Source organism: Aethina tumida, chromosome 1 (genome assembly GCF_024364675.1).
Source record: "Aethina tumida isolate Nest 87 chromosome 1, icAetTumi1.1, whole genome shotgun sequence".
Classification (NCBI taxonomy): domain Eukaryota; kingdom Metazoa; phylum Arthropoda; class Insecta; order Coleoptera; family Nitidulidae; genus Aethina; species Aethina tumida.
This window is the reverse complement of record NC_065435.1, coordinates 36267157-36294569: the sequence shown is the minus strand read 5'-3', so window position 1 is coordinate 36294569 and position 27413 is coordinate 36267157. Positions and strand designations below refer to the sequence as shown.

The 27413-nt window shown below is 33.5% G+C and overlaps 1 pseudogene; it reads right to left on the bottom strand.

The window, feature by feature from the left end:
- Window positions 1–3632: 3632 nt before the first annotated feature.
- LOC126265294 (uncharacterized) lies at window positions 3633–27109 on the bottom strand (annotated as a pseudogene).
- Between the last annotated feature and the right edge of the window lie 304 nt (window positions 27110–27413).

The following is a 27413-nucleotide window of genomic DNA, read 5'->3' as shown; positions in this document are numbered from 1 at the left end:
AAGTTCAATTTATATTGTGCATCACAATCTTCAAATTTTGATTCACCACCACGATGTGAACTTCATTTTAAAGCAAATATGGTGGAAGTAGGTAAAGTAAATTGTGTTTCACCTCTTGAATGCTTATAAAGATTTTTTAAAATTTAAATTTTAAATACTACTTAATAGGATCCCAGGTTCCTATAATCGCGATTATAAATCAGCAACTAAGGCCAAGTTGTCCAATTTGTCAGCTCTCAAGAAAACGTGGAGACACTTAAAATATATATGCACAAACGTAGATGAAAATTTCAACAAAATTACAAATGATAGAGCTATTAATTATAAATTTCATCTGAACAAAGATTGCAAATCAGCAAATTGTAAAGTAGAAATCACTTTTTCATGATTTTGTTAATAAAATGTGTTGACATTATTTGAAGTTGTCATCTTGAGATGAGGAATCTAATTAAATTTTGACATAAAATTAGCAAATTTGGAAAGATTGGTATCTTTGTGTTATTTGAGGGTAATAATCCAACCAAACGTGTCAGAAAAAATTCAGTACTTAGTTGAAATTTGCCGCTCACTAATTCTTGCTTAAAGAATCAACTACGTGAATTATCTTTTGATTTAAAAAGGTGAAATATTTAAACATTTACAACAATAGCAACCTACTGTCTGAAGGTTTCGATTACGAGTCACTGAAATCAAATCAGTTGCAGATCTCTCGTCGACATTTATTTTGAATCAAAGAAATACTGTCTGTGATTCTGCAGATAATTAACATGTGAATAGAAATTGTTTTTGTTAACATTGTTAACTTTATACTTAAATGCCGATATATATTTTGTTGCTAAGAGAGGTGAGGGATGTCGTCTTTCAAGTAAATTTTATTTGATCTTGCATTGTATTAATATTACATCAAGTTGTGGTTCAGTTATATTTTTTGGTATAATTCTATTCGTTTGAATCCACAGTGTCAACAAATTGACAGAGCTAAGAAATATCGAGATGAGATGAGTTGTACTAAATGGTAGAACTGTTCCGAATCAAATTCATCCTTATATTTCAACCCACACTAAATGACTATAAATGTGATTCCCAAATATTTATATATAATATAATTTTCCAAATAAAACTATTTTGTGTACCTTTAAGTTATGTGGTTAATTTAATATAAGTTTGGTTGTTAATAAATGGTTTCGACCTATTGTCGATTTTTTTAACCTTCAACTATTCAGTGGAGGTACTTAAAAGTTATATGCAACATATTTTTTTAGGAAACACATTTAGTGATTACAGTAAAGATTAAAATTTAAGGAAAAATTACTTCGGCACTAATCTAAAATTATAATTGCTATAAACAAGCTTCATTCTCAGATGATAGATGAGTTGAAACCTAGATCCACACTATGGAAACATTTCCATAAATTGAAAGTACTTGCTATATACAGAGATAGATATGTGGAACTCCAATGGAAACATTCCAGTCCTCAGCCTTTTTGGTAGAACTTTTGAATACGGTTTCTTGGTAATGATGTTTTCTTCTTTATTGTGATTTTTTCTTGTACTATTTTCGGATTTCTTAGATTTTTATTCATATTTCATAGCCTCAGAGAAAATATTTGCCGATGTCGTCAGGTTTTGTCGTGGCTCATTTCATCTTCATTTATATAATTGTAATCAGCCTTTCCATGTGAACGTAACTCCTCGTGCCCAACGAATCGTCGAAATACTTTAAAAAAGATATATAAAATTAATATTAAAGATTAATTTTATTATATATACCAATTTTATTTGTTTTTCATTTAATTTAAATAATTTAATTGTGTGTTTTAACATAAAATATGTTATTAATTATAAAAATCTTGAATACAGATGAAAATTATACTTACATTTAAATCCAATTCTTGGGCCACTAGAATCTTTACACCATTTGCCTTTTGCATCGTACTTTAAGATTTCAATCTTAATTTATTCTGAAAACAAATTAATTAAAGTACTTATTCTTTGTTTAGTTGGGATTCCTGTAAGTAAATTAATGAATTTAGACAAAAATATTCCCTAAAAATAACAGTTTGATACGATCTGTTTCATTTCTAGTATTACTATACACAAGTATTTCTTCCGATTATCATTTCCAATGAGGCAGGGACTCATTAATAAAAGCGAGAATATTTAACTAATAATTTTGAATTGAAGCGTAGAAGCAACTTCAGAGAGATGTGGTTCGTATGAAATAAAAGTTTGCACTGATTAAAGTTTGTTGGTAAACAAGTAAAGAAAACTTTTTGGTCTACCTGATTTAATGAACAAAATTGAAATTAGTTTATGACAACGAAATTCAAATATCTACAAATGAATAACGAATTAATAAATAAAACATTGAAATTTGATTATGGGAATGGAATTCAAATGTCTACAAATGAATAACGAATAGTTAATTTTATAAGCTCTTTAGAGAACAACTTAGGAAACTTAGTTTTTAATTTTTTTACATGTAGATAAAGTAGGAACATATTGTATAAAATTTCATAAGACACAATCAACCAATGATAATTGATAGTTTAAAGTGTAAACCTCAGTACTCATGCAAACACTATACTTACTCATCATTGGTCCAATTCACTCGAGGCAAGTTATGTTAGAATATCTAGACATCGTGTATAACGGTTGTGATGACAACGGAGAATAAAAACAACAGAAGAGCCTAGTTATAGAAACAGAGTTAAGTTGTAAGAGCAGAGTTAGTTGTATACAGCCCACCAATGTTGTAAGATAGTCAATAAGCGTTTTACTGAGTACCTTGCATTATCATTCCACGTCGCCTTGTAAGCAGGCATGTTCTAACTATTAACTTTTGTATTTTGACCTTAATGGAAACAAATACTTCCAGTGCTTCCGTGTCCTTTCGGTGAGCACAGGGGTGCGTCGTCAGGATTTCGAGAACACCTCCATAGGCGTATCCCACTTTGTGGAAGACTTCTGCGTTTTGGAGGTGTGGGGTGGCTGGTCGGGAGGAAGGCTTGGTGTTAGGGTTAGAAGTAGGAGTATATATGTATATATACATAAAGCACATACCACCTTCAAACGTTCGCACAAATTTTGTACTGCTGAGTTGATATCACTATCTGAAACATATGTTTCCGCTATGTTAGGACCATAGTTAGAATCTCCTGAAAATTTGATACTTTTTTTTACAGATTCCCTATCATAAGGATTTTTGCGCTTCCGCTCTTTTTCATTACCCTGAGCACTTATAAATTTTTTTAGATTTTTACACGGACTTTCATTAAAATATGATTTCCAAGGTTTTGTATGCCAATCTGAACCATAATTGTAAGAGAGGACGCTTAAATGAGCTCGTATTTGAAATGAATTTCTTTGAATCAAGTTCAATCTTTTTCCCATATTGAAACGAGCCATTATATTCATAAAAATTTCTGCTTTATTGTTGGTTTCTTTATCAAGAAGAAAATCAGCCTTCATTAATAATTGCTCAATAGCACCAAAAAGATGGTGATGCAGGCCAGAAGATATAAGTTGAGTTGTTCGATCATTAGAAACGTCTCCAGTATTGGTGCACAAATACTGTTTGCAAGCACTGTGATTACCATAAACGTGATATATTGTATTTCTAATATCGGCTCTTAGATTTTCTGGATCCTGCGTATTTGCGTAAATTGCAGATTGAACTGATTTATTTAGTTCATTAATAGTATCGCTTTTTAACATCTTTCTGGCGTCAACAGGGACCCCTTGAGTATCTTTTTTAATTTTGTAAAGGTTTTTACTGAAATTTTTTAATACATGGTTCATGCATTCAATTTTAACAACCTAAAAAGTATTGTGTAAATATTTGTAAAACTTATCTATTATTTTATATTACAAGTTTACCTCGTGTCTATATGGTACCTTTTCTTTAATATTTTTAAAAACTGAGGAATCACCATCTGCAATAAATTTTAAGTATTTCAACCCATGCATTTCTATGCTGTTATTAAATCCCTCTACTATTATATCCTGTTTCATTGAAGATGATGAACCGGACCAATTTTTAAAACAAATATGTGTTTTAGCAGCTTCATTATTGTTTTCGGCTCTAGCGCAAATACAACAATATTTATTCCTTATACCTACGAATAATACTTTTCCTGTTGTTTTCCCTATTATAACAGCCTACAAATTATAACATAAAATGTTATTTGTTACATATCCGAATATATTATAAACTTACAGCTCCAGAATTTGCATTATACGTATGTCCATAGCTTCGTTTAGACCATCCTCAATCTAAATATCCATCAGTTATATATGGAATGCCATGTGAATCTACATGTCCTTCCTTAATTGCAGCTTCACGTTCTAATTTTCCAGCTTCTTCCAAAGCAAGCCATAATGATTCTTTCCATACCTATAATATTTCATGTATAAAAACAATAAAAATTTCAGTAATGGTACTATAACACACCTGATCCAATTCATTTTGAATTTTATAATACAAATTTTTAGATAAACATGGAATATCCATTACTTTCAATAATTCCATTAAATGTGAGTAGGTGCTTCCTACTGAAAATGTTCCCCATTCAGCTGCTCTATTAATTTTGGACCTTGTTTTCGGATTTTCTGTTGAAACTGATACTTCTTTGTCACAAATGTTGCATTTTAAAATAAATGTGCTTCTTAACCCACATCGCACTTCTTTTAGATAAACTAATTGTCCACCAGTGCACCTCTTGTTGTGTTGTACTTGAATTTTAGTTGTTATATTTAGGAAGTATCTGATATCTACAATTCGATAACCTGTCAATGAATTGATTTCAGGAACAACTTCTATATCCAAAGGAAAATTTTCAATTCTAAAATAATACTAATTAAGTCGTCGCCGTCAGATATGGTTTCCAAAAAAGATGAATTTTGCCAATTTGAATAAAAACGTTCATATTCTTCATTTATTTCTAAAAACGTTTTTCTTTCACTTTTGCATGGGGTTAAATTAGACTTAGTTCTAACAGAACGTAACGGGGTTGTTGTACCACATGGACTAAGAGCTTCTTCGTTTGGACGTGAATTGAAAATATTATCTAGTATCTCATTTAAAATATATCGGGAACATTGGGTAGATTCTTTATAATTCTCAACTCGTTCTAAAAGTTTATCCACAATATATGATCCTATTTTCTCTACTTCCCTTTTTCTTTGTACATTTACTTGAACTTTTGATTTTTTTCCACGTCTCTTAGTCCAAGAAGCAAATCTACGCGTTTTCGGCATTTTCTAGAATTAATATTGCTTTTATTTTATTATTGTATACTATTATATATAAATACATTATAATATACAATGGTTCATGCTTCTTTGATTTTAAATTTCATAATTATGTGTCACTTGATATTCCAATTTTATAAAGTTAATTTAATTACATAAACTCGAAATCATTCACGAATAGAACGTCCTCCATTGTTTTTACCGATGTGTCACCATGGTGAAATGTTTTAACGAGAATGTCACCACGTTGCTTTGCAACAATGCTTTGATTTTTCTTGGCAACCGAAATGCTTATTTCGTCAATTGGTTCCAAATTTATCGAAGAACATCTTCTGATTCACCATATGCTGAGTCGCTCCAGAATCTAAAACAAATTTTATTTCCGCGTAATTACCGCTATTCTGCTGCAATTGAGCGTTAAATGCCTTCGATTCTGCCAAATTCTCTTTGGTACCATCTTCAGCAATTGCATACATCGATGAACCGCTTGCTCTGTTTGCGCTTTCTCTATTTGACCTCTCTTTTTTGTTTTTATTGCGAAAACATTGAGCCTATTTGTGTCCATGTTTTTTACACAAATGACATATAATTGTCTTATTCCCAGCAAACATTGCTCCAGGCTCAATTGATTTACTTGAACCATTTACACCAGTCCGCTTATTGTACTCATCCATTAACCGCGTTTTAACAAATTCTACAGTTAACTTTGATTGATCCATCGTTTCCGATGGTGTCACTAGGTTATCATAACCTCTTGGCATAGTAATCAACAAATGTACAACCACATCAAGCTCTTCCATTTTAGCTCCCGTTGACTTTAACTCTCGAATTCTCTTATCAAATTGCAAAAGGTAACTTATCATATCATCCGACTCATTATATTTCATTGTCAGCAATTGTTTTCGTAATAAAACTTGCGACGCCACACTTTTCCTTTCGAAAATCGTGCATAATGTGTCGAACATGTCCTTTGCCCGAGCTTTTTCGCGAACATACTCAAGTTGGCTATCATGAACTGACTGTACTAATATCGAAACACATTTTCTTTCATTCAACTTAATCGTAGGATGTTTTGTCACATCTTTTTCCGCTGTAAGAATGACCTCCAACGATTCCTCGATGAATCTTGTCAACTCCATTTCATCAAGCAAAATTCCCACACGATATTTCCAATTGCTAAAATTCGTGCCATCGAATTGTTGAATTTTTAGAATGTTATTTACAGTAACGTTCGCCATCTTTGTCTGTTGCCTTCACCACAATTGACTTTCAACCTCAATTGTATAACTTTATCCTGCACGCACTGGGCCCATAACCTCAGAGAATATGCAAGAAATTGCAGTAATTTATTCAATCAAATAATTGAAATACAAAGGATGAATCAACAAAAAAGACGGCTACTACTGAGCTCTTGAGCTGTTTCTCTCAAACTGACTCTCACTGTTTCTTGATCACCAAGGTTACCTCGGTCGCCTTCATTTGTCAATTGTTATTGTTTTTTAACACACTTTATTCTATTTTATTGTTCATATTAACGTTATGTCTAACTCCATTTGGGGGTCTGATGTCGGTGAGGCGCTTTGCCGAATTTTGCTGTTGTTACTTACTTTAGATAGTTAACTCTTTCGGAACTTGGAACGGAGTCGTGCTCAGGGTTTACCGGGCGGGTGACCTTTCTTTCTGCCAATAGAACCTGGATTTGAACCGCCTTTTCCTTTCCTTCTTTCACGGTTTTTGTCTCTTAGTAGGAACTTCTTGTGGAACGGGACTGGCGATGTGCCGTCCGGTTCCAATAGGATTCGGAACCACTCGACCTTTTGCAGGCACACTTGCTGTTTTCCCATTTCATTATCGCTAATTCGGTTATTAAACTCTTTATAGTACGAAAACAAAAATTTAATTCAGTTGTTTCTTGGATTGGTAACCTAGGTTACCAGACAAGTAAACAAATTTTTTCATTTGTCTGAATTTGGTAACTAACTAAATTCAGACAAAAGATGGACACTAAATAAACACAAAAATATCACTACAAATACTTTTGAAAACTGAGGTGTGAGTGTGACGAGAATAATAGTCGATGTTACAAGAACACTGATCGTTTATTATATTATTACAAAGTGTGCTAGAAACGTCAAAGACTAAAAACTAAGAACTAAAAACCCTGCGTAGCATGACGCTTGCGTTAGGGCATCTATACAGAGGGTTCCAAGTATCAATGTGCAATTTCATTCCTTAACAAACACTTTTCCGTAGTTGCTACTCAAATTTGGATAAATGACGATTGTTACCGCTGCCATTGGTAACGACAGAAAGGTCTCTTATTGTTAGCGACTTTTGTCAATTGTTCAAAGTGCAACCAGGGAATATTGTTGATAGTAACAATTTTTGTTTGAGTCGTTCGTTCTTCTTCTGTCTGAATTTAGTTATAATAGTTACCATAATCGAAAGGGAAGAGTTGTTAACGCTAATCTCAAATCTTTATCCCAACCAGCCACCCACACTCCTGCAAAGTCTTCCAGATCCAAAACTCAGGAACTCGGTCACCCCCAAGGAGGTGATGTCGAAATTGTCTAACTACGATTCACCCCACCAGTTATGATTCATTGTTCAAATTTATGTATATCGAATTGTATTAAAGTATTTTAAACCAAGTACACTAAGAATTAGAAGAGACTTCTCATAGAGAAGAAACTTTTAAATTGGTTTGGGAAAAACCAGCGCTAATGATTAGCCGTCTCAGTTCTCAATTTCGGTTAATATTTTTTGACAGCACATTGACAATCTTGGCAACTGATCTTTGTGTAATTTCGTTTTGTTTGGTGTTCAATCCTATAATGCTCTTTGGCGAATTACTGAGAGAGGTTATTTCAATTTGCCAAAATATGCGGAAAGTGGGAAGGTCCTAATTATGTGATGTGAATTTATAAGTTTAACAGAATTGAAAAAAAGCAGCTAAAAAAGATGTTTAAGTTTTATGACATTTGTTAGGAATAGCAATGTCTAATTAACAATTCACACACTTTTGTCGATGCATATTCTTCAGACAACAAAAGTTTGTTTTACTTTTGATTAATAAATATATCGCCTTCATTGCTGTTGAAACCTGAATATGTACAAAATATCATTTGATTTCAAAACTGATCTTGAACAATTATTTGATAACTTCTTACAGTTTCGTCATTGGAAAGACAAAAACAACAAAACAAGTAAGTATTTACACTTCGTTAGCTGTTTGTTTCACTTTTTAGCCTTCAATGCAGACACAAATCTAATATTTTTGTTTATATTCAAAAAGTTAATTATAATTTTGTCCAGATTGATGTTTTCAATGAACTCAGAAGTCTTGATTTATCTAGTAATAGAGGTCCTTATGATATTCCTTCTACAGTTTTGAATGAATTGTGGATTCTCATTAACAAAGCCTCTAACAATGAAATTTAAAATGTTTTTAAAATCTACTTTATTTCCTAACGTACGTAAAAAATCGTTTGTTATACCTACCTTAAAGGATGGAGGTAGTTTACTTGTTGTTTTCCAAAATTGTCCAAAAAAATCATTTCCAAAATAATTATGCCATAGTTCCAAAATATTATAAATGAGAGTCAACATGAATTTTGCAAATGTAAATCTTCTGCGACCAACCTTCTTATTTATAACCTCTCGACAGTTGGTGCTCTTGAAAATCATTTACAGGTTGATGCTGTTTATACAGACATTTAAAAGGCATTTGATAGAATCTGCTATGATTTATTGTTTGCTAAACTAAATGGGCTGGATTTGAGTAATTTTTCCACTGTAAATAATCATAACGATTGTAATGTAAAGTGATTAGTTTTTATAAAAAAATTAATCAACACCATATTCGCAAGTTATACTTTAGATAAAAGATATTAATGTAATGTGTTTGAAATTTAAAAATGAGTAATAGATTGGGCGGTAGTTTTTCTAGAAAAGTTGGTTCGGCTCAAGCTACAATGAATTTGGGTAAATGTGAAAGAAAAGCTGGAGCATATCTTGGTGCTTTTGCCCACACATTAAAGTAGCTTTTTACACAAATACTGCTGTAGGATCCCAGGTTCTGCGATGTTTTGTCGTATAAAATAACCTCTTTCCATAATCGGTATCGCGATTATAAGTACAGCAATTAAGAAGAACGAAATACTCTCACATTAGCTGTCAAAATTCCCAGAGTTGTCAAAACGTGCGGACTCCATAGGAACTCGTTAGGAATATTTAAACAATTACAATAATGGCAACTTGATGCCATTATTGTGGAGATGTCGATTACTTGTCCTGAAAGTCACGGAAATCAAATTAGTTGCAGATCTATCGTCGACATACAAAAACTGTCTGTGATTCTGACAGATAATTAACATGTGAAAAGAAATTGTTTTTGTTAACTTTGTTAACTTTATATTTCCATTAGAATAGATTGCTGCTAAGAGAAGTTCCAACTATTATAATTTAGTTTGAATATGTGATACCGACGACGTGAGGGATGAAATTGAAAACAGGATAACTGGATGTATATACACATAAATAAAATTTTAATTAATTAGTAATTACAAAACTAAACGAACATTTGGGAGTGGGTGTGGGATTGAGTGACATTTTGCGAACTTACAAGTTTCAATAGCAATGAAGGAATTTTGTTTATCAAATAAAAGAAAATAACATTTATGTTGTTAAGATTACGTTTCTTTGTACATATGCCAGACGTTAAAATATAAACGAAACATCCAATGTCCAATTAAACCTTATTCGAAATATGTAATTTAGAAAAAAGTTGTCTTCTTTCAAGTAAATTTGATTTGTTTCTTTCATAGTATTAATATTACATCAAATTGTGGTTCAGTTATATTTTTAATATATTTCTATTTGTTTTAATCGAAAGTGTCAACAAATTGACAGAGAAAAGAAATATCGAGATGATTTTTCGATTTGTTATAATAACTTTAATGACAGTGATTCATTTATTTAATGACCACGTTACAAATCACATCTGCGTGTGAAATGATATGGTCAAATGTCACGTGTTGATTACCAGGAAACTTTTGCACAAACAGTCAGGTGAGATTCAATATGATTGTTACTATCTGTGGCTGTACAAAATATTCACAAAATCAAGTAACTAGACGTAAAGACAGCATTTTTATATGAAGAACTTGAAGACACCTATTTATGACTTAACAAGAAGGGTTGGATCATGACGAAAACATGGTATGTAAATTGAACAAGTCACTATATGGGTTAAAACAATTCCCTCGCTGCTGGAATGCAAAATTCGACTCTACACCGAAAAGAGTTTTAGTAGTAGTTTTAGTATTTATACGGAACAAATTTTAAACAGATTTGAAATGACTAATGCTAATCCTAATACTGTTCCAGTCGACCCTCACATAAAGCCACAGTGGGAAGATACTACCTCACTTCTGCTGTTCATAATAACACAGCTTGTTCCGTCAAATTTTATTTGGCTACCATCGCAAAGAATCTGACTTAGAGACAATAGATTTGTTGCCAGTTTAGGAACACATAATACTTTTGTAAAAAGCACCTTTTTGTTTTGACCTTCATCGTCATAATGGTCCAACCTCACTTGTACTGAACATTGCACAGATTATACTTTGTTGTCTGCGACTCTGATTTTATGTATGACAGGAGCCGTCATATTTTCAAGCATGTTCTTACGTCTTGTCATGTGTGACGATGCACCGGAAGCCACTTGCCATGGGTCATTTTGGCTGGATGTTGCCTCAAACACAACAGCATATGATGAACTACTTGTTTTTTGTTGAACATTCTTGGTCCTGGATTTGCATTTGAGGACTTTTATGACCTTACTTATTACAAGTGTAGCTCCCTTACTTACTTTGTTTCTTGTGGTTGTTCTTGTTGACTGAGAATACTGTTGAGTCACTTTCAGATTGTTTAACATCTTGTGATAGTTTTGATTTCACAGAAATTGAAGTTATCTTCATGCCGGAGCTTTCAATAGCAATAATCATTGGTTGATAGGACTCTGGTAGACCGGAGAGTAGCAATGTAACTAGCCATTCATCGTCAACTGCGAAACCAATGTTTCTGAGCTTGTGAGCAGTACACATAATTTTGCTCACATATTTCTCTACGTTTTGACATACAGTAAGTGAAGTATTATAGAGATCACGCAGCAGCCCATCACAGCGTGTCAACAAAGAGTCATCAAATACTTATGAAAACGTATCCCATACTTCTTTTGCAGTACTGCTCTCTTGCATGTGCACGTAATTTATTTAGTCAACTAGTAAATTTATCTTAGTTTTTGCCTTTGTGTCTCGTTTTGTGTCCACAATGACACATGTGGTGGGGTCTATGCAGTTCCACAACTCCTCTTGCTGTAGGAATGTTTTTAGAGCAAATCGCCATGTTACGTAATTATCTCGGCCGGTTAACTTTTCAATTAATGACAATTGATTGTTTGCTGACAATTTAAGAACCCTTATTCCAGATGTTACGAGAAAACACTTTTCAATTGTCGTATTGACGTTTTAGGTTAACTTCATTACTTTTCTCAGTAAGTAAGCCATTCTGGGCTTCCCTGGGCTTTTCTGGCTCCATAACCTGTTAATTTTTCTTAAAAGAATTTATTATTTCAGAAGAAAAACTTATATTTAAGAATTTAGTGTTAAAATTACAACTTAACTGTCTACAGGCGCACAATTCAAATTACAATTTTAACAGTTTATGTGTAGTTTCAGTACACTCCTACAGGTCATCGCAACAGTTACAATTGGATTCCCAAGAGGAAATGAAACATTATTTGTTTTAAGATGTGTTATAATTTTTCATTCTTTATAATAGCCTAATCTACATTGCGCTGTAAATTGAGAAGAATGCTTCAGGTAAACTACTTTTGGTTAACAAGACAGCATTAAATTAACTGAGGAATGCATATTCTCGGATTTTGTAAGCTGGGTCAGCTCGTTGGTTAATATTTATGTGATCCCATTTTCCGCACATTTTGGCAGGCTGAAATATCCTCTTTCTGTAATTCGCCAAAGGGCATTATAGGATCGGACACCAATCAAAACAAAATTACACAAAGATCAGTTGTCAAGATTGTCAGTGAGTTGTCAAAAAATACGAGCCGAAACTGAGACTGAGACGTCTAACCATTAGCGCTACCAAATAATTCCATTCAATTAGAACGTTAAATAATTACTTTAATAACAAGGAGTTTATTTTCTATGAGAAGGCTCTTCTAATTCTTAGGGCACTTGGTCTAAAATACTTTAATACAATTCAATATACATAAATTTCAACACTGAACCATAAATAGTGGGGTGCGTCGTAGTTACACAATTTCGACATCACCTCCTTGGGGGTGACCGAGTTCCAAGAAGTTTTCTGAGTTTTGGAGCTGGGAGACTTTGCAGGAGTAGGGGTGGCTAGTTGGGACAAAGATTTGGGATTAGCGTTAGGAGTAGGGGTACCATCAGTGTTTACCGATAGTATCCCTAGTTTAGACGACAAAGCTGTGTAAGCACTCTTTCACTCTCTGTATCTCACCTTCTAGTTCCAAAATTTTATTCATAAGGAAATCGGGTACCTCTGGAAACGTCAGCAGACTTTTGGGGTTTATTGAGTTTTTCACTTAGCTTTTCTTTTTTCCGGACCCTACACATAGTTTATTGGTTTAGTAACCGAGGTTACAAGCCAAATTAACAACTCTTCTCTTTCGATTATGGTAACTTTCATAACTAAATTCAGACAGAAGAAGGACGAACAACTCAAACAAAAATTGTTACTATCAACAATATTCCCTGGTTGCTACATTGCCCACACTTTGAATAATTGACAAAAGTCGCTAACAATAAGAGACTTTTCTGTAGTTATCAATGGCAGAGGTAACGATCGTCATTTAACCAAGTTTCGGTAGCAACTGCGGAAAAGTGTTGATAGTGACATTTTCGTTTTTATTTAGTGACCCTATTAAAGTTCCTATTAAAAGTGAAATAAGAAAAGGAAAAGGAGGCTCAAATCCAGGTTCTATTGGCAGAAAGGAAGGCGGTACCACATCCAACGACATAGCTAGTTATTGTAAAGCCTCAGTTTTGATCGGTTACCTTAGAGTACATTAGAGTACCAATTAATTCTCTGTATCGTGTGGGGTCTTTGAATGGTTTTAAATCTCTGTTAAATTATGAGTGGCAGTCATACAGTGTTTTAATTGGATTGCAATCTACCATTCTGAATTTCTCTGAAATATATTTTTTTTGTTTAAGTGTTACTCCTTTCTTACTTTGGTTAATTTCTATTCTAAAGAAAAACCTAGCAATCTTTGATCTTCAATTTCTCAGCTAATTCTCTCTTAATTTCATTACCAGTTTGATTTTCGACAGTTCTTTTGTACTCCTTAAATTTTTCAAAAACTTCTCTCTTTGACTTAAGGAAAAAACCTGGCACCACCTATTATATTCGTCTATTAATGTAAGAAGATATCTTGATCCACCGCTGAATCTGACTCGCATTGGTCCGCAGATATCTGAATGAACAATATTCAGTAACTGCTTACTTCTTCCTTCTCTATCAGTAAAGGGTTTCCTTGCTTGCTTACCTCGTTGACATTGTCACACCACATGGGTAATTTATCATTATCCAATTTATTACCGTGTACCAGTCGCTTTCTGTACAAATCCTGTACGCTTTTATAATGTAGGTACTCTAGTTGTCTATGCCACAGGACCATTTTGTTTGAATTTCTATGCATTATTCACTTGTAGACATTTGAATTTCGTTGTATATAAACATATTACAATATTTTTCATAAAATCAAGTAGCCCAAAAAGTTTTCTTTATTTGTTTACAACAAAACTCTAATCAGTTCAGACTTTTATTTCATAAGAAACACATCTTTCTGAAGTTGCTCCTACGCTTCAATTCAAAATTAATAGTTAAATATTCTCTCTTTATTAATGAGGTTCTTCCTCATTGAGAATTGTAATTAGCAGAAATACTTATGTACAGTAGTGCTAGAAATGAAACCGATCTTACCAAACTGTTATTTTTAGGGAATAGTTTTGGCTAAATTCATTATTTATATTTACAGGAATTCCCAACTAAACACAGAATAAGGCTCCATAAAATAACACATTGATTTGTTTTCAGAATAAATTATGATAATTTTTTTATTGGAGCAAAGAGGGGGAAATCTACAAGACGTAGTGCCGGACTTTACCGACTAAAAACCCCTCTCCGGGCAATGATCCGAAGATCATGACCTAATAGCTCATTTGTAATTTTGATGAAATTTTCATCTACTTTAGTGCATATATATTTTAAGTGTCTCCACGTTTTCTTGAGAGCTCGTAACCGCTACGCACGTTTTGACAACTTGCTGACAAATTAGTCTACTTGGGCATGTTGGGGTATTTTCATTCTAATTAGTTGCTAATCTTATAATCGCGATTATAGGAACCTGGGATCATTTTAAGTAGTATTTTTCTAAAAAAACTACTTTACCGTGCAATAAGGTATAACATAACTGAAAAGAAAGATAAAAATTCAAGAGGTGACACACAATTTACTTGGTTTATCTATATGCTATATGCAGAATCTTAACATCTACTACATGTCTGATCGGTATTCTAAATAAATGATTTTCCAAGTAAATTGCGTCTCAATTCTTGACTCTGTTATAGCGTAAGATTTATTTTCAAGAATAAGATATTTTTTCGCATTGTAAATTAAATTATATCAGCAGAATGCTACACAGTTAACTGTGACAGGAAAATAGCTCCTCGATTATTATTATAGGATCCTGTGTTCAGAATATCTCGACAATTTAGAAGAACAACTTTGTGTACTTGGTAAGGCCATTATAAAATCGTCCAACAAGCAAAATCTCCAACATCAGTTGACAGTTAGTTGTCTAAACACACGTACAGAACCAGAGTTCTCAAGAACTTATTCTCTCGTTTTAAAAAATTGTTAATAAATAATTTAATTATTTACTCCAAATAGTATTATTCAAGTCTTAACCGTTAATTTAAACCACACACATTTTCCATTTAAATTTGATCCACTGATGTTAATCATCAAATTTGACTTTCCTTAGAAATTATGTGTTATTCCTTATGAATTACATCTGAAATAAATTAATGGCGCGTGTGTTGTTGTTGATTTTTTGAATGGTGAGACACCTACTGTTCTAAAGTTTCACAGCATCTCTTGAATGTTGAAATTGTTAATATTTTAAATTAAGTTTTGGGAACAGTTGTAAATTACAGATGCTAGGTTACAACAAGTGTTCTATTGTTTTTTTAAATTTGGATTCCCTTAGATACAGAATTTATTGCAGTTAATCAAGGCGGAATATTGTAACAATTACATTAATAACGAAATATATCTATTTCAGAGCTCTGATTTCAAATAGTGTTAATTAATCATGAAATTCTCGGAAATCAAGCCACATGAAAATTTCCCGTGGGCTTTTATTTTGCTGAATCAAAATATTACCAATTATATTTAAAGTTCACTTAAATAAAGTTAGGAGATAAGATATATTAACAAAACACCAAAATGTCTTAGAAACTGTAAAAAAAAATCCCGATTTGTATATATATCAAAAGTTAACCAAAGTTATACAATATTACAGAGTACAGAGAGTATTTAGTGTAAAATATCGTGTTATATATACCGCCCCTTTGGTTGACTGAATCAACGCACTACAACGCCGTATAATCAAATTGAGACTTCCCTAATTAAAAATCGCTCCGTTATTTTCCTTCTTTCAAAGAAATCTTTGGTCACTGTGTTTTTCATTCTCTTCTACAATATGATTTATTCAATCAATTTTTGAAGATAATTTTTGCAATACCCTCAAAAATTATTTCTTTTTACAGAATGCAAATTTAAATAAAGTATCTAAGAACTCCATCTACATCCCAACGCATATGGAGAGTTACTACCACGATTTTAACATATTTTTGAAGCAAGTATGGAGCATACAGGTAAAGCAAATAAATTGTGTCTCACTTCTTGAATGTCTATAAGAGCATAAACTTTCTTTTCCATTATGATATACCTTATTACAGATATTTTAAAAGAATACTGCTTAATAGGATACAAGGCTCCGCGATGTTTGATTGTATATAATTACTTCTTTCCATGATCGGTATCGCGATTATATGATAACCGAATAAGCAGAACGAAAATACTACAACTTTAGTTCTCGATGATGTTGTCAGTGTTTTGTCAAAACATGCCTACTCCCAAGAAAATATGGAAACACTAAAAATATATATGCACTAAAGTAGATGAAAGTTTTAACAAAACTGCAACAGATAAATCTATTAATTATAAATTTCAACCCAACAAAGATTTCAAATCTTTATTTCCCCAGAAAATTGTGAAATAGAAATCACTATTTCATGATTTGGTTTATAAATTGTGTTAACATTATTTGAACTTGTCATCCAGACATGAAGAATCTAAATAATTTACGACATAAAATTATCAAATATGGAAAGATTGGTATATTAGTGTTGTTTGAGGGTGATAATTAAAGGTGAAGGAGAAAAATTCAGTGCATAGTTGAAATCTGTCGCTCACTTATTCAAGCTGAAAGAATCAACTACGTGAATTTACTGTTGATTTAAAAAGGTGAAATATTTAAACAGTTACAAAAATAGCAATTTACCATCTGAAGGTTTAGATTACGAGCCCTGCAAGTCACTGAAATCAAATCAGTTGCAGATCTCTCGTCGACATTTATTTTCGACAGGTAATTAATATGTGAAACGAAATTGTTTTTGTTAACTTTGTTAATTTTATATTTCCATTAGAATAGATTGCTGCTAAGAGAAGTTTCAACTACTATAAGGTGAGGAATAGAATTGAAAACAAATAAAATTTTAATTAATTTGTAATTAAAAAATAAAACGAGTGAGTGTGTGATTGAGTGACATTTTGCAAACAAGTATCAATAGCAACGAATTGTTTGTCAAAAAATAAAATAACATGTCAAATTACGTTTCTTTATGGCATATGTCAGAACTATGTAATTTATAAAAAAGTTGTCTTCTCTCAAGCATATTTGATTTGATTCTTACATTGTATTAATATAACACCCAATTGTGGTTCAGTTATATCTTTTCTTATAATTCGTTTTAATCCACTGTCTCAGCAAATTGACAGAGCAAAGGAATACCGTGATGATTTTTCAATTTGTTATAATATTTTTGATGGTAGAACTGTTTCGAATCAATCTCATCCTTGTATTTCAACCTACAGTGGATGACCATAAATGAGATTCCCAAATATTTAAATATAACATAACTTTACAAATAAAACTACTTTGTTTAACTTATGTCGATATTTTAATATTAGTTTGGTGTTATAAAATGGTTTAGACACATTGCCGATTTTTTCAACATCCAATTATTCAGTGGAAAAATATACAGATATACACAATATAATTATTTATGAATCACATTTTCCGTCATAAATTACAGATTAAAATATAAGTAAAAACTACTACGGCACAATTCTAATATTATAATTACTATAAACATGCTTAATTCTCAGATGATATTTGAGTTGAAACGTATGCCCATACTATGGAAAACTTTCCGTAAATTGAAAGTACCTTCTTTATACATAGACAGATATGTGGAACTCCAATGGGAACATTCCTGTCCTCAGCCTTTTTGATAGAACTTTTGAAGACGGTTTCTTGGTATTGCTGTTTTCTCCTTTATTGTGACTTTTTCTTGACCTTTTTTCGGATTTCCTGCATATTTTTTCATATTTCATAGCCTCAGAGAAAATAGCATGCCCTCAACCTCCGGAGATCTATCTTTCAACACTCTAATCCGGAGATTGCATGTTTGCATGATATCCAACCCTGTGAATCCGACAGATACAAGAGACTTTGTCTCTTGGCTGTCTAGACCTCTGCGTCTCTTTTGAACATCTTTTCTTTACCATGTAGCGATTGTTACGTACCTCTTTAGTTTTCCCTTCTATTTTCCTAAACCTTTATGGTTAACTACTCTTAGGTCATGATCTTCAGATCATTGCCCGGAGAGGGGTTTTTAGTCGGTAAAGTCCGGCACTACGTCTTGTAGATTTCCCCCTCTTTGCTCCAATAAAAAAATAATCATAATTTATTCTGAAAACAAATCAATGTGTTATTTTATGGAGCCTTTATTCTGTGTTTAGTTGGGAATTCCTGTAAATATAAATAATGAATTTAGCCAAAACTATTCCCTAAAAATAACAGTTTGGTAAGATCGGTTTCATTTCTAGCACTACTGTACATAAGTATTTCTGCTAATTACAATTCTCAATGAGGAAGAACCTCATTAATAAAGAGAGAATATTTAACTATTAATTTTGAATTGAAGCGTAGGAGCAACTTCAGAAAGATGTGTTTCTTATGAAATAAAAGTCTGAACTGATTAGAGTTTTGTTGTAAACAAATAAAGAAAACTTTTTGGGCTACTTGATTTTATGAAAAATATTGTAATATGTTTATATACAACGAAATTCAAATGTCTACAAGTGAATAATGCATAGAAATTCAAACAAATTGGTCCTGTGGCATAGACAACTAGAGTACCTACATTATAAAGGCGTACAGGATTTGTACAGAAAGCGACTGGTACACGGTAATAAATTGGATAATGATAAATTACCCATGTGGTGTGACAATGTCAACGAGGTAAGCAAGCAAGGAAACCCTTTACTGATAGAGAAGGAAGAAGTAAGCAGTTACTGAATATTGTTCATTCAGATATCTGCGGACCAATGCGAGTCAGATTCAGCGGTGGATCAAGATATCTTCTTACATTAATAGACGAATATAATAGGTGGTGTCAGGTTTTTTCCTTAAGTCAAAGAGAGAAGTTTTTGAAAAATTTAAGGAGTACAAAAGAACTGTCGAAAATCAAACTGGTAATGAAATTAAGAGAGAATTAGCTGAGAAATTGAAGATCAAAGATTGCTAGGTTTTTCTTTAGAATAGAAATTAACCAAAGTAAGAAAGGAGTAACACTTAAACAAAAAAAATATATTTCAGAGAAATTCAGAATGGTAGATTGCAATCCAATTGAAACACTGTATGACTGCCACTCATAATTTAACAGAGATTTAAAACCATTCAAAGACCCCACACGATACAGAGAATTAATTGGTACTCTAATGTACTCTAAGGTAACCGATCAAAACTGAGGCTTTACAATAACTAGCTATGTCGTTGGATGTGGTACCGCCTTCCTTTCTGCCAATAGAACCTGGATTTGAGCCTCCTTTTCCTTTTCTTATTTCACTTTTAATAGGAACTTTAATAGGGTCACTAAATAAAAACGAAAATGTCACTACCAACACTTTTCCGCAGTTGCTACCGAAACTTGGTTAAATGACGATCGTTACCTCTGCCATTGATAACTACAGAAAAGTCTCTTATTGTTAGCGACTTTTGTCAATTATTCAAAGTGTGGGCAATGTAGCAACCAGGGAATATTGTTGATAGTAAAAATTTTTGTTTGAGTTGTTCGTCCTTCTTCTGTCTGAATTTAGTTATGAAAGTTACCATAATCGAAAGAGAAGAGTTGTTAATTTGGCTTGTAACCTCGGTTACTAAACCAATAAACTATGTGTAGGGTCCGGAAAAAAGAAAAGCTAAGTGAAAAACTCAATAAACCCCAAAAGTCTGCTGACGTTTCCAGAGGTACCCGATTTCCTTATGAATAAAATTTTGGAACTAGAAGGTGAGATACAGAGAGTGAAAGAGTGCTTACACAGCTTTGTCGTCTAAACTAGGGATACTATCGGTAAACACTGATGGTACCCCTACTCCTAACGCTAATCCCAAATCTTTGTCCCAACCAGCCACCCCTACTCCTGCAAAGTCTCCCAGCTCCAAAACTCAGAAAACTTCTTGGAACTCGGTCACCCCCAAGAAGGTGATGTCGAAATTGTGTAACTACGACGCACCCCACTATTTATGGTTCAGTGTTGAAATTTATGTATATTGAATTGTATTAAAGTATTTTAGACCAAGTGCCCTAAGAATTAGAAGAGCCTTCTCATAGAAAATAAACTCCTTGTTATTAAAGTAATTATTTAACGTTCTAATTGAATGGAATTATTTGGTAGCGCTAATGGTTAGACGTCTCAGTCTCAGTTTCGGCTCGTATTTTTTGACAACTCACTGACAATCTTGACAACTGATCTTTGTGTAATTTTGTTTTGATTGGTGTCCGATCCTAAAATGCCCTTTGGCGAATTACAGAAAGAGGATATTTCAGCCTGCCAAAATGTGCGGAAAATGGGATCACATAAATATTAACCAACGAGCTGACCCAGCTTACAAAATCCGATAATATGCATTCCTCAGTTAATTTAATGCTGTCTTGTTAACCAAAAGTAGTTTACCTGAAGCATTCTTCTCAATTTACAGCGCAATGTAGATTAGGCTATTATAAAGAATGAAAAATTATAACACATCTTAAAACAAATAATGTTTCATTTCCTCTTGGGAATCCAATTGTAACTGTTGCGATGACCTGTAGGAGTGTACTGAAACTACACATAAACTGTTAAAATTGTAATTTGAATTGTGCGCCTGTAGACAGTTAAGTTGTAATTTTAACACTAAATTCTTAAATATAAGTTTTTCTTCTGAAATAATAAATTCTTTTAAGAAAAATTAACAGGTTATGGAGCCAGAAAAGCCCAGGGAAGCCCAGAATGGCTTACTTACTGAGAAAAGTAATGAAGTTAACCTAAAACGTCAATACGACAATTGAAAAGTGTTTTCTCGTAACATCTGGAATAAGGGTTCTTAAATTGTCAGCAAACAATCAATTGTCATTAATTGAAAAGTTAACCGGCCGAGATAATTACGTAACATGGCGATTTGCTCTAAAAACATACCTACAGCAAGAGGAGTTGTGGAACTGCATAGACCCCACCACATGTGTCATTGTGGACACAAAACGAGACACAAAGGCAAAAACTAAGATAAATTTACTAGTTGACTAAATAAATTACGTGCACATGCAAGAGAGTAGTACTGCAAAAGAAGTATGGGATACGTTTTCATAAGTATTTGATGACTCTTTGTTGACACGCTGTGATGGGCTGCTGCGTGATCTCTATAATACTTCACTTACTGTATGTCAAAACGTAGAGAAATATGTGAGCAAAATTATGTGTACTGCTCACAAGCTCAGAAACATTGGTTTCGCAGTTGACGATGAATGGCTAGTTACATTGCTACTCTCCGGTCTACCAGAGTCCTATCAACCAATGATTATTGCTATTGAAAGCTCCGGCATGAAGATAACTTCAATTTCTGTGAAATCAAAACTATCACAAGATGTTAAACAATCTGAAAGTGACTCAACAGTATTCTCAGTCAACAAGAACAACCACAAGAAACAAAGTAAGTAAGGGAGCTACACTTGTAATAAGTAAGGTCATAAAAGTCCTCAAATGCAAATCCAGGACCAAGAATGTTCAACAAAAAACAAGTAGTTCATCATATGCTGTTGTGTTTGAGGCAACATCCAGCCAAAATGACCCATGGCAAGTGGCTTCCGGTGCATCGTCACACATGACAAGACGTAAGAACATGCTTGAAAATATGACGGCTCCTGTCATACATAAAATCAGAGTCGCAGACAACAAAGTATAATCTGTGCAATGTTCAGTACAAGTGAGGTTGGACCATTATGACGATGAAGGTCAAAACAAAAAGGTGCTTTTTACAAAAGTATTATGTGTTCCTAAACTGGCAACAAATCTATTGTCTCTAAGTCAGATTATTTGCGATGGTAGCCAAATAAAATTTGACGGAACAAGCTGTGTTATTATGAACAGCAGAAGTGAGGTAGTGTCTTCCCACTGTGGCTTTATGTGAGGGTCGACTGGAACAGTATTAGGATTAGCATTAGTCATTTCAAATCTGTTTAAAATTTGTTCCGTATAAATACTAAAACTACTACTAAAACTCTTTTCGGTGTAGAGTCGAATTTTGCATTCCAGCAGCGAGGGAATTGTTTTAACCCATATAGTGACTTGTTCAATTTACATACCATGTTTTCGTCATGATCCAACCCTTCTTGTTAAGTCATAAATAGGTGTGTTCAAGTTCTCCATATAAAAATGCTGTCTTTACATCTAGTTACTTGATTTTGTGAATATTTTGTACAGCCACAGATAGTAACAATCGTATTGAATCTCACCTGACTGTTTGTGCAAAAGTTTCCTGGTAATCAACACGTGACATTTGACCATATCATTTCACACACAGATGTGATTTGTAACGTGGTCATTAAATAAATGAATCACTGTCATTAAAGTTGTTATAACAAATCGAAAAATCATCTCGATATTTCTTTTCCCTGTCAATTTGTTGACACTTTCGATTAAAACAAATAGAAATATATTAAAAATATAACTGAACCACAATTTGATGTAATATTAATACTATGAAAGAAACAAATCAAATTTACTTGAAAGAAGACAACTTTTTTCTAAATTACATATTTCGAATAAGGTTTAATTGGACATTGGATGTTTCGTTTATATTTTAACGTCTGGCATATGTCACAAAGAAACGTAATCTTAACAACATAAATGTTATTTTCTTTTATTTGATAAACAAAATTCCTTCATTGCTATTGAAACTTGAAAGTTCGCAAAATGTCACTCAATCCCACACCCACTCCCAAATGTTCGTTTAGTTTTGTAATTACTAATTAATTAAAATTTTATTTATGTGTATATACATCCAGTTATCCTGTTTTCAATTTCATCCCTCACGTCGTCGGTATCACAAATTCAAACTAAATTATAATAGTTGGAACTTCTCTTAGCAGCAATCTATTCTAATGGAAATATAAAGTTAACAAAGTTAACAAAAACAATTTCTTTTCACATGTTAATTATCTGTCAAAATCACAGACAGTTTTTGTATGTCGACGATAGATCTGCAACTAATTTGATTTCCGTGACTTTCAGGACAAGTAATCGACATCTCCACAATAATGGCATCAAGTTGCCATTATTGTAATTGTTTAAATATTCCTAACGAGTTCCTATGGAGTCCGCACGTTTTGACAACTCTGGGAATTTTGACAGCTAATGTGAGAGTATTTCGTTCTTCTTAATTGCTGTACTTATAATCGCGATACCGATTATGGAAAGAGGTTATTTTATACGACAAAACATCGCAGAACCTGGGATCCTACAGCAGTATTTGTGTAAAAAGCTACTTTAATGTGTGGGCAAAAGCACCAAGATATGCTCCAGCTTTTCTTTCACATTTACCCAAATTCATTGTAGCTTGAGCCGAACCAACTTTTCTAGAAAAACTACCGCCCAATCTATTACTCATTTTTAAATTTCAAACACATTACATTAATATCTTTTATCTAAAGTATAACTTGCGAATATGGTGTTGATTAATTTTTTTATAAAAACTAATCACTTTACATTACAATCGTTATGATTACTTACAGTGGAAAAATTACTCAAATCCAGCCCATTTAGTTTAGCAAACAATAAATCATAGCAGATTCTATCAAATGCCTTTTAAATGTCTGTATAAACAGCATCAACCTGTAAATGATTTTCAAGAGCACCAACTGTCGAGAGGTTATAAATAAGAAGGTTGGTCGCAGAAGATTTACATTTGCAAAATTCATGTTGACTCTCATTTATAATATTTTGGAACTATGGCATAATTATTTTGGAAATGATTTTTTTGGACAATTTTGGAAAACAACAAGTAAACTACCTCCATCCTTTAAGGTAGGTATAACAAACGATTTTTTACGTACGTTAGGAAATAAAGTAGATTTTAAAAACATTTTAAATTTCATTGTTAGAGGCTTTGTTAATGAGAATCCACAATTCATTCAATACTGTAGAAGGAATATCATAAGGACCTCTATTACTAGATAAATCAAGACTTCTGAGTTCATTGAAAACATCAATCTGGACAAAATTATAATTAACTTTTTGAATATAAAAAAAAATATTAGATTTGTGTCTGCATTGAAGGCTAAAAAGTGAAACAAACAGCTAACGAAGTGTAAATACTTATATCTTTTGTTGTTTTTGTCTTTCCAATGATAAAATTGTAAGAAGTTATCAAATAATTGTTCAAGATCAGTTTTGAAATCAAATGATATTTTGTACATATTCAGGTTTCAACAGCAATGAAGGCGATATGTTTATTAATCAAAAGTAAAACAAACTTTTGTTGTCTGAAGAATATGCATCGACAAAAGTGTGTGAATTGTTAATTAGACATTGCTATTCCTAACAAATGTCATAAAACTTAAACATCTTTTTTAGCTGCTTTTTTTCAATTCTGTTAAACTTATAAATTCACATCACATAATTAGGACCTTCCCACTTTCCGCATATTTTGGCAAATTGAAATAACCTCTCTCAGTAATTCGCCAAAGAGCATTATAGGATTGAACACCAAACAAAACGAAATTACACAAAGATCAGTTGCCAAGATTGTCAATGAGCTGTCAAAAAATATTAACCGAAATTGAGAACTGAGACGGCTAATCATTAGCGCTGGTTTTTCCCAAACCAATTTAAAAGTTTCTTCTCTATGAGAAGTCTCTTCTAATTCTTAGTGTACTTGGTTTAAAATACTTTAATACAATTCGATATACATAAATTTGAACAATGAATCATAACTGGTGGGGTGAATCGTAGTTAGACAATTTCGACATCACCTCCTTGGGGGTGACCGAGTTTCTGAGTTTTGGATCTGGAAGACTTTGCAGGAGTGGGGGTGGCTGGTTGGGATAAAGATTTGGGATTAGCGTTAACAACTCTTCCCTTTCGATTATGGTAACTATTATAACTAAATTCAGAAAGAAGAAGGACGAACGACTCAAACAAAAATTGTTACTATCAACAATATTCCCTGGTTGCACTTTGAACAATTGACAAAAGTCGCTAACAATAAGAGACCTTTCTGTCGTTACCAATGGCAGCGGTAACAATCGTCATTTATCCAAATTTGAGTAGCAACTACGGAAAAGTGTTTGTTAAGGAATGAAATTGCACATTGATACTTGGAACCCTCTGTATAGATGCCCTAACGCAAGCGTCATGCTACGCAGGGTTTTTAGTTCTTAGTTTTTAGTCTTTGACGTTTCTAGCACACTTTGTAATAATATAATAAACGATCAGTGTTCTTGTAACATCGACTATTATTCTCGTCACACTCACACCTCAGTTTTCAAAAGTATTTGTAGTGATATTTTTGTGTTTATTTAGTGTCCATCTTTTGTCTGAATTTAGTTAGTTACCAAATTCAGACAAATGAAAAAATTTGTTTACTTGTCTGGTAACCTTGGTTACCAATCCAAGAAACAACTGAATTAAATTTTTGTTTTCGTACTATAAAGAGTTTAATAACCGAATTAGCGATAATGAAATGGGAAAACAGCAAGTGTGCCTGCAAAAGGTCGAGTGGTTCCGAATCCTATTGGAACCGGAGTAGAATATGGGGCACTTGAGACAGACAGCGTAGGTGTGACGTCACGACTTCCCCCTCCCCTCCGGCGCCAGTGGGGCACTTGAGACGAACAGCGTAGGAGTGACGTCACGACCCTGTCGGCAAGTGAGCACGCGCCACCCCTCTGTTTGGGGCGGTTTGTAGCCTTTGTCGGCATGTGGGCACGCGCCACTCATCTGTTTGTGATGGTTTATAGCCTTTGTCGGTATGTGGGCAAGCGCCACCCTTGTCGTGGGCCACCTCAGACCAAAAGCGTAGGTGTGACGTCACGAGTGTATGATATGCGCACCTTTCGTGGGCCACTTCAGACCAAAAGCGTAGAAGTGACGTCACGGGTGTATGAGTCGTGGGCCACCTCAGACCAAAAGCGTAGAAGTGACGTCACGAGTGTATGACATGCGCACCTTTCGTGGGCCACTTGAGTCCAAAAGCGAAGGAAGACGCGTATGCGCGCATTTGTTTATTTTTACCTGTTCGTGGGCCACTTCAGACCAGAAGCGTAGAAGTGACGTCACGAGTGTATGAGTCGTGGGCCACCTCAGGCCAAAAACTTAGGAAGACGCAAGAGTGAATGAAAATGCAATTAATTTATAATTATGATTTATTACATATTAAAAACAAAAACATATCAATAAGTTAACAATTTATTATTATTATTGTACATTTATATTACAATTTATTATTGTACATTTATATTACAATTTATTATACATTTTGTTATTTCGATACATGAAAAAGAGGTGAAAAAGTTCTTTCTTTCGTTGTTGCTTTCGAATCCCAGTCGTTGATTGGTGCAAAAACCGTGTTTCTAAAGTAAACAGAAAACATACATATACAATATTAATTATTCAATGGTAATTTATGTAGTTGATTACAACAGTTTGTTCTTCGACGGATGCGCAAGGAGATCAAAGCACTCCTGAGGATCGTTGACGATGGTTGTTTGGGGCTGGTTTTCGCACAGTCCAAACTTTCCCCAGAACCTATTCAACATTAGTTTGGCGAAGGGTTATTTTCGATGCGTTCCAGTGTTAGTTTCACTTTTTCAGCTTCCTGTTTAATTTTGATGAATTTATTAATCATTTCTGTGAAAAAACCCAGCTGGCCCGCCGCATGGTTGTACTGACGCGTTTCGTAAGACCACACTTCAAACACTTCCACTATCCTGTAGCCTTTTTCCAAAGCTTTAAGTACTTCTACAATGACCCACGTCCCGGTGAACAACCGCTCTTCCTCCATATGGCAACACTCATGTTGTTGCGAACTTTCACTACAGCTGTTGCAAAGGGCGAACATTAACTTTCCCTTCATCCTGACGGGGAGAACGGGTTGGTACAGTTACGTGGGTGGTAAAATTTTACATTTCACCAAGCCATCTACGGTGGATAAATCAATGTCCCGGGCTGCAGATCCTATATGAATTGTAGAGTGTCCTATAGGAAATCGACCGTACTTGCACACGAACGGGTACAACAAGTATACGTCGATGCATTTGATGCGCTCATCCTTGTTACATTTGTGGTTCCGGTTCGTCCTCCATAAAAACCATCACGAGGATTCAATGGTGATGTTGCCAACACGTTTTCCACAAAATCACGCATTTCACAACACTGTT